The sequence below is a fragment of the Orbicella faveolata genome, unplaced genomic scaffold (genome assembly GCF_042242905.1).
Source record: "Orbicella faveolata isolate gen_17 unplaced genomic scaffold, um_ofav_v1 contig_34, whole genome shotgun sequence".
Taxonomy (NCBI): Eukaryota; Metazoa; Cnidaria; class Anthozoa; order Scleractinia; family Merulinidae; genus Orbicella; species Orbicella faveolata.
Window position 1 is genome coordinate 18439000 of NW_028301563.1, and position 8501 is coordinate 18447500.

The 8501-nt window shown below is 40.0% G+C and overlaps 1 long non-coding RNA gene across 4 annotated transcripts in view; it reads right to left on the reverse strand.

Annotated features, from left to right (window-relative positions):
* Nucleotides 1-8327: 8327 nt before the first annotated feature.
* LOC110055502 (uncharacterized) overlaps nt 8328-8501 on the reverse strand; it is an 8593-nt gene continuing 8419 nt past the window's right edge. For all 4 annotated transcript variants that reach the window (XR_016201386.1, XR_016201389.1, XR_016201388.1 and 1 more), the window contains one exon: nt 8328-8501. This exon is cut by the window's right edge and continues 2221 nt beyond it. This is a non-coding gene — a long non-coding RNA (uncharacterized LOC110055502).

Sequence of the window (8501 nt, forward strand, 5' to 3'; positions counted from 1 at the left end):
AAAAATAGAATTATTGTCCCATATCATGGGGACAACCCCAATACTTGAAATGGCGCGCTTACGGTCTCCGTCCCCGATTATGGCTCCTGACTAAACATATTTCGAGATAATTTACGAATTTCCACATTTCAGTGGTTTGGGATTTGATTATATTTTTAGATTCTTTATTGATCGAAGTATCGTTATGTCAAAAACAAGGGGGAAAGGCAAATATGGCAACTAACAGTCAAATGCATCAACGGAACAATGTTTGAACTTGATAAAAACAATAAACAATAAACGTTGCACAGTGTTAGGTAAGAGCAGGAGCCATATTCGGGGACGGAGACCGTAAGTCTCGGGATTCGCGCGCACCTATGATACGGGACAATTTTTCTATTTTTAGAACAAATTGCGCCATCCTGACGTCATATATCCGCGCGGATTCACGCACATGTCAGGGGCTCTCGCGTGGATGTTATCACGTTGCGTGATCAAATGGTGAGAGTTGAGAGATTCTCTTACGTATTTTTCACAGCGATGGCAGGGAATAAGGCAGGGAATACGAACCAGGGCGCTTATATGTAGTTTTATGTTCTGAGCTAACGGAAAAGGTGGGTTTTTCAGGGTCGAAAAAAAGACTTCAATCTCGCGCTGGGAATGAATAATAAGATCTGCTCGCGCTAGTTGTAAGCTTACGCGTATGCTTAAGAATGTAGCAAGAAAACTCTCTACTCTGGTATCGAGTTAATTCGTGAGTGTCTCAGACAATGTTTAATCATAACCAAAACCTGTTTTGATGGTTTCTTATTGTCTCTGCTTGTTTGGTGAGTTTGCAAAAGTTTTTGAAAGGAAAGTCTGACGCGTACAATTAGCTCATTTGCATAGTGCATGCAGCTCGTGCACTTTCAAGTCCGAGTCGGTGTTTTCAATTGTCAACAAATCTTGACAAAGATTTCTTTCGTTATCTTTTGTGCTGAGATACTGCAACAAATTTCACGAATGCAAAAAAGGCTACTAACATCATGTGTGTTTCTTCAACATAAGCATAGTGAAGTTTTACACTGCGAAAATGAAAATGGACAAGGAGTTTTGATAACTCGACCATCAAAATCGAAATCGTTATTCCAAGTTGATTAAAGAAAGCGTCATCGTAACTTTGCTGATTGTTTCTGCTTTATTCACATATTTTCAGCTAAGCTTTTAATATGTTCTCAAACATTTATAAATCTTAAACATATTTAAAAACTATAGAGCTATTGTTTGAGTTCGATGTACGCTTTCACACGAAAGTGCGGCGCAAGTACAATTTGTCATGTTTACTGACTGTACAAAACATGCATCGGCGGGCGCTCTCATTCATCGACAACAGAGAATTTACTGGATTTGTACACGAATAAAACTGAGCAGTATCTACGGACGTAAAGTTATTAAGCCTTGATGAAACATCAAGCGTTGCTTACAATTCAAGCGAAACTCAAACTAGCAATTATTTTGTCTTACTTTTCGGTCGCGATAGACTGACAAATTCCTCGCAAGCGTGTGGCAAGAGGAGCTAGGAAACTATGAAGTCCTCAAGCTCTGCTATATCTAAACATATCCAGCTAGTTTTTTGTTGTGTAATGGAACAGCTGTTAATCTTCAACATATGTAAAATTTAAAGTGGAGTAATGTACAGCTCATGTAAAAGAAACATCAGTCGGAACACAACTTCGTCAGCGATATATATAAACTTACAGCGGAACATACCTAAACTCGACACTGTCTTACTTCACTCAAACTGGAGCAGCTTACGACGAAAATACTTAAATATTTGTGGGGCAAAAATATGAAACATTTCGGGAATTTCGGACACCATGTCCCCCGCGCGATATCCGCAAAAATCCTCGCAGCATGTACGCGCGTGTGCCGCAGATGATGGCGCAATTTGTTCTAAAAATATAATTATTGTCCCATATCATGGGGACAACCCCAATACTTGAAATGGCGCGCTTACGGTCTCCGTCCCCGATTATGGCTCCTGGTAAGAGTAAATGAAATTTCTATCTCAAGAGAAGATTATATTATGATGCCAAGAAAGATGGGTATCTATACTAATAAATACAGTCTATTGTTAGGAAACAATCCCTAGTAGGAAATTAATTGCAGCCTCAGTAAAGTTGTCAGCTCAGCTGTTGAGTCGGAAAGGCGGAAAGTTGAATGGATTTCGTTCTTTATTAAAAGTTCGATTGATAAAAAAAGCATGTATGCCCACAATTTTAACCCAAACCTGAATAATAAACAGTTTCGATCCAGATCTTCATTAAACATTGGCTTCATTGGCTAGTCCTAATATTTTCAGCTCTTAACGCCACTGTTTCGAGAGAAACTGGAGTTATTTATTTCAGTTGCACTTTCAACCAACGAATTATACTGGTTTTCCATCGGAATACATATCGCTCTTGAATTATTTCCAATTTTGCATTTTTCAAGGAAAAGGAATTCTTGCTAAATTTCTTATAATTTTAGTTTTCCATCATGTGGGCAAAATGAATGTACTTTAGTCAATTTCCCTGTGTAGATATGTTCCTGTAGTGCACCAAATTTCTGACAGCTACTGTAAGAGGCCAGGTTTCAAGCCTTCTTCACCAAGGTTTCGGTCACAATAAGGCATTGAACATCACACTGCATTCGTGAACGGAAGTCGTGGAACAAATTTGCACGTTTGGGGCTTTTGCACACATACCAGACGCGACTTCACCTGCCTAGCCTCTCCCCTCTCCGATTCGTCCGTATGAGTCATTGAGTCCAGCTGCAGCTACATAAGGCCGCTTTAAATCCTCTCTTTTGGTAATAACGATAACGATGACGATAACGATAATACTAGTAATAATAATAATAATAATGATATAAATAAAAATAATATTAATGATAAGAAGAATATAATAATAGTAATAATGATGATGATGATAATAATAATAATAATAATAATAATAATAATAATAAAATCTTTATTTATCCTGATTAAAACCAATCAGCTGAACGAGAAGCTGGTATAAACCAGTGATCAGCAATATAAAATATATTCATCTAAAAATACATCCACACAATGATATCGAAGAATATTAAAAATCAGAAAAACATGTACCCTCTAACGAGCCGCGGTACAATTATGTTCCTTGAGATCTACGTCTAAGAAATATTTAAAAACCTTATTATTGAAACTAAAAACGGAGCTAAGGTAAGGTAAAGGTAAAGTCTGCATGCGAGCGAAGTGGCCCATCAGGCCGGAGCTTATCCCGGTTTCTGTAGCATGAAGCGACTAGGAGTATTTCTACTCCCCCCTGGATGGGATGCTAGTCCATCGCAGGGTTACCCCCAGCATTAAGTTCGCCGGTACCCATTTATACACCTGGGTGGAGAGAGGCACTGTGAGAGTAAAGTGTCTTGCCCAAGAACACAACACAATGTCCCCGGCCAGGGCTCGAACCCGGACCGCTCGATCCGGAGACGAGCGCACTAACCATGAGGCCACCGTGCCTCCCTAAAAACGGAGCTAAGTTCCCTTAACTCTTCGGGAAGATCATTCTAGTCCTTCGCAGCAGCATACTCAAACGAAGACCGTCCCATTGCTGAAGACGTATTCCCCTAAATTTAATAAGGTGGTGTCCCTTAAAGATCTTTTATGTGACTCTGATCGCTTAACTAAGTAATTCTTTAACTGATCTGAACATTTCTTTTTAATTTATATTTTCGGTCATAGTCTTTTGCCAAAAACGTAGCAGTAGGAGCGGTTGCTATACAAATGCTTCTAAATGTTTGGGCCCAGGGGCCTGTTTCTCGAAAGCCCCGGAAACTTTTCCGGCCCTCAAAGCCATTTTTAGTTAATCGGTGTTTAAAGACAGAGAGGTGTATACGTCTGAAACTTCTTCTATGAAGGGAACTTCTGTTCATATTAAGAATATGTGTAGAAAACAGCTTTGCAATCACAAGGTTGGAGATTTTGTTAAGGCTTTTCGGGTGCGAAAACTTTTCGGGACCTTCGAGAAACAGGCCCCAGGTCAGAACACGTTGTTTCACCTTACAGCTGGGACTTCGCACAAACGCAAAAATCCACCAATCACTACATGTAGTCCTATGCTCGTATGGGCCAATAAAGGCCACGGCGGAATTTTTGTTTGCCACTTTGTAAGTTCTTAAGTCATCTGTGTTGCTTTTGTGACATTCTCGCAGTAATTTCGTACTGATCGCAACCCAGAATTATGCTTGAAAGCAGTTCTATTTATCACCTTAATAGCGGAAATCATGGAAGACAAGTGACAAAAGAAGGGATCGACTTCGCCCAAGCTACAAAAAATCAGTTGCTCCGTGCATTGAGGTGGGGCTGTATGTACCTCATTACCGGTAATATTCGCCCAGCTTACAACGTTAGTATTTTTGCTTTAAATAAGCAACGCCAATTAAATGCATTAGCGGCGTCTAATCACGAACAAGGTTTGTAAAGTCGAAAGAAAAACTTGCATTATGTTGTTAACTGTTAACTTCCACACATAACACTCTTTTCGAGTTCGAAAAGTGTGATGACACGAGTTCCGACTTGCTAAATACAAGCTGCAAATTAAACTGCTTTAAAGTAATTGAGCGCAATCAGATGTCTTTTATAATAAGGGCTTTTCCGCATAATTTTTATTTAAAGTATTCTACTGAACAAAATCAAATTCATTTGACAAGCTCATATAACTTGGACCAGAATAATTTTTTCTCTTCTGTTGTTTGGTTCTCGTTGTCTAGAAAAGCCGCATTAACCGCCTTACTGATACTTAACCAATTAAGCTCCGTTTATACCGATTGTTCTATTTTAGAGACACTGTTTCTCGAATACTGGCAGTGTTTTGACAGGTTTTGGCACGGCCATTAACGCCGATGTAATACCAAGTTAGTGCCCATGCTTTACACTGTATAGCTCAAAGAAAGATCTGAACCTAAATGTTGGTAATTCAAAAGGTTCCGTGGCTGCGTGACACTGTATAAATAGTTCAAAAGTTGTAAATAGTGATAAAATAGTGCCAAAATAAACTCAGTTTTGTAGAAGACGTTTCAGGCATAGCGCTTCCTCAGACCTTCCTTGCCGATTGCTAGGCTTGCCCTGTGCAGTAATGGTTTCGTTCCACAGATTACTTTCTTTTGGTAAAATAAACACTCGTTGCGGTTCTCTCGGTTTTACACGCAAGTTTTATGCTCAATTAATTCCCTTTAGAACACAGAAATTAATGCCTCATTCGTGAGCGTTAGCGTTCCCATCCAATCCCATTTCTTGTTTTCCCATTCATATCGATGGTAATTTTGAAGTAACGGACAGAGCAGTGAGCTTCCTTCTATCAAGAGGCACTGAAAAGTCTGTAAAACAGCAGCAGCAACAACTTCCAAATAGATTGGTTTTCACTTGAGTTTCGAAAATAATTCGTATTGGCTTTGGTTTGCACAGGAGCCATAATCGGGGACGGAGACCGTACGCGCGCGCCATTTCTAGTATTGGGGTTGTCCCCATGATATGGGACAATAATTCTATTTTTCGAACAAATTGCGCCTCACTGCGGCACACGCGCGTACATGCTGCGAGGATTTTTGCGGATGTCGCGCGGGGGAAATGGCGTCCGAAATTCCCTAAAATTTTCATGTCAGTTTGGCTCACAACTCAACGCGTTTGTGTCTGTTGGAATTTTTCTCAAGTATTTTCGTCGTAAGCTGCTCCAGTTTGAGTGAAGTAAGACAGTGTCGAGTTTAGGTATGTTCCACTTTAAGCTTATATATATCGCTGACGAAGTTGTGTTCCGAGGGATGCTTCTTTTACATGAGCTGTACATTACTCCACTTTAAATTTCACATATGTTGAAGATTAACAGCTTTTCCATTACACAGCAAAAAACTAGCTGGATATGTTTAGATACAGCAGAGCTTCAGGACTTCATAGTTTCCTGGCTCCTCTTGCCACACGCTTGCGAGGAATTTGCCAGTCTATCGCGACTGAAAAGTAAAACAAAATAATGGCTAGTTTGGTCAGTTTGAGTTTCGCCTGAATTGTAAGCAACGCTTGATGTTTCATCAAGGCCTAGTAACTTTACGTCCGTAGATATTGCTCAGTTTTATCCGTGTAAAAATCCAGTAAATTCTCTGTTGTCGATGAATTAGAGCGCCCGCCGATGCGTGTTTTGTACAGTCAGTAAACATGACAAATTGTACTTCCACCGCACTTTCGCGTGAAAGCGTACATCGAACTCAAACAATAACTCTGTAGTTTTTAAATATGTTTAAGATTGATAAATGTTTGAGAACATATTAAAAGCTAAGCTGAAAATATGTGAATAAAGCAGAAATAATCAGCAAAGTTACGATGACGCTTCCTTTAATCAACTTCGAATAACGATTTCGATTTTGTTGATCGAGTTATCAAAACTCCTTGTCTATTTTCATTTTCGCAGTGTAAACTTCACTATGCTTATGTTGAAGAAACACACATGATGTTAGCAGCCTTTTTTGCGATCCGTTTGTTGCAGCATCTCAGAACAAAAGATAACGAAAGAAATCTTTGTCAAGATTTGTTGACAATTGAAAACACCGACTCGGACTTGAAAGTGCACGAGCTGCATGCACTATGCAAATGAGCTAATTGTACGCGTCAGACTTTCCTTTCAAAAACTTTTGCAAACTCACCAAACAAGCAGAAACAATAAGAAACCATCGAAACAGGTTTTGGTTATGATTAACCATTGTCTGAGAAACTCAGAAATTAACTCGATACCAGAGTAGAGAGTTTTATTGCATAACTTTTCTTTACAGAACAAACGCAAAATCTTACTCGTACAACTAGCGCGAGCAGATATTATTCATTCACAGCGCGAAATTGAAGTCTTGTTTTCGACCCTGAAAAACCCACCTTTTCCGTTAGCTCAGAGCATAAAACTACATATAAGCGCCCTGGTTCGTATTCCCTGCCTTATTCCCTGCCATCGCTGTGAAAAATACGCAAGATAATCTCTCAAGGTCTCTTAACTCTCACCATTTGATCACGCAACGTGACAACATCCACGTGAGAGCCCGCGACATGTGCGTGGATCCGCGCGGATATATGACGTCAGGATGGCGCAATTTGTTCTAAAAATAGAAAAATTGTCCCATATCATAGGTGCGCGTGGATCCCAAGGCTTACGGTCTCCGTCCCCGATTATGGCTCCTGGTTTGCATTACTACGCCATTCGAATGGCTCCGAAACAATTCGTGGCACTTTCTCACCCAATCAGAAGAAAAAACAAGGCCGATATTAATCGTGACTCGCTTGCACAAGTTTTCTCGCGCCTTGCGTCGGCTACGAAGTTGAGCGAAATATTGACAAATATTTGTCAGTGGCGAGCCGATTAATCAACGAGACACTGACAAATCACGATATTTTGCGAAAACCGAGTTAAATAATTGTTCTACCATTCGATAACCATGTTTGTTGTCATATTGAAATCATTCTTTGACAGCTCAGAGAATCGCCCGAGAGCTTGACTTTTCAATTCGCAACAAAAGACATTTTGACGGTACTACGAATGAGCAGAGCATTATTTGTAGGTAGTTCTTTGCAGGTCATGTGGTGGGCTCTCGGCCAATAAAAAGGGAGTATAGCTAACTGTCGGGGGTCGTGGGTATCAAAAAAATCCCCCCCCCCCCCTAAAAAAAGTAAAAATAAAAATAATTAAAAAATTATTAAGACGAGAGTGTTTTTAATTTCGAGCAATCAAGCGCGCCAGCGGCCAAAAATCTCATAAGAGCTTGCGCGCGCATTCTACTTTCAGATCAGGACATGGACAGTCGGCCATATTGTGTCGTGGTGGAAGAGTACATGAAGTTTTGTTGAATGCAAGCGTTAGCCAACCATTTTACTCTGGTATTTTATTCAGTCACTTCGGAAGAAGATCTGTAAAACTTTGAAAAACGTTTCAAAGCGGTGAGTTCATTGTACATTTAGTTTAACCTTCATGTAAGGTTATAACCCGTACGCAAATAATTTGTTCGAAAAGATCTTGTCTGCCGTAAGATTTCGAGTTCTCCGACTCTGCTCAGAGATCCAGTCAAGGACTAGTGTGTCAAGACTTGCTTTTGGATTATTATGTGATTGTAAACCTACGATGAGTTTTTGTTATATGTCTATTAAATAGTGCGAACAGTTTTTTTTTGTCATTGCCTTGTTTGTGATATGATGATATTCGAGGCAGTCGAGTTGATGTGGAAGCAGCTCCCCTCTTACAGTACAAACTGGCGGGAAAACAAGGGCGGCCGGCATTTACGTTCCCGCCTTGTCCAAACTGGCCGGCCACCCGATGCCCAAATTTTTCTTGCTTTTTTTTTTTTTGCAACTTCGTAACAAGTGTTGATCGCACTCTCCGTTACAATCTCTGTTGCTTAACTATCGCTCGGCTCTTGCAGAGTTAATTCGAGTACTAAAATACGCCAAAGTAAGCTGAACCAACTTTTTTTAAAACAAGATTTCTGCAAAGTACCTA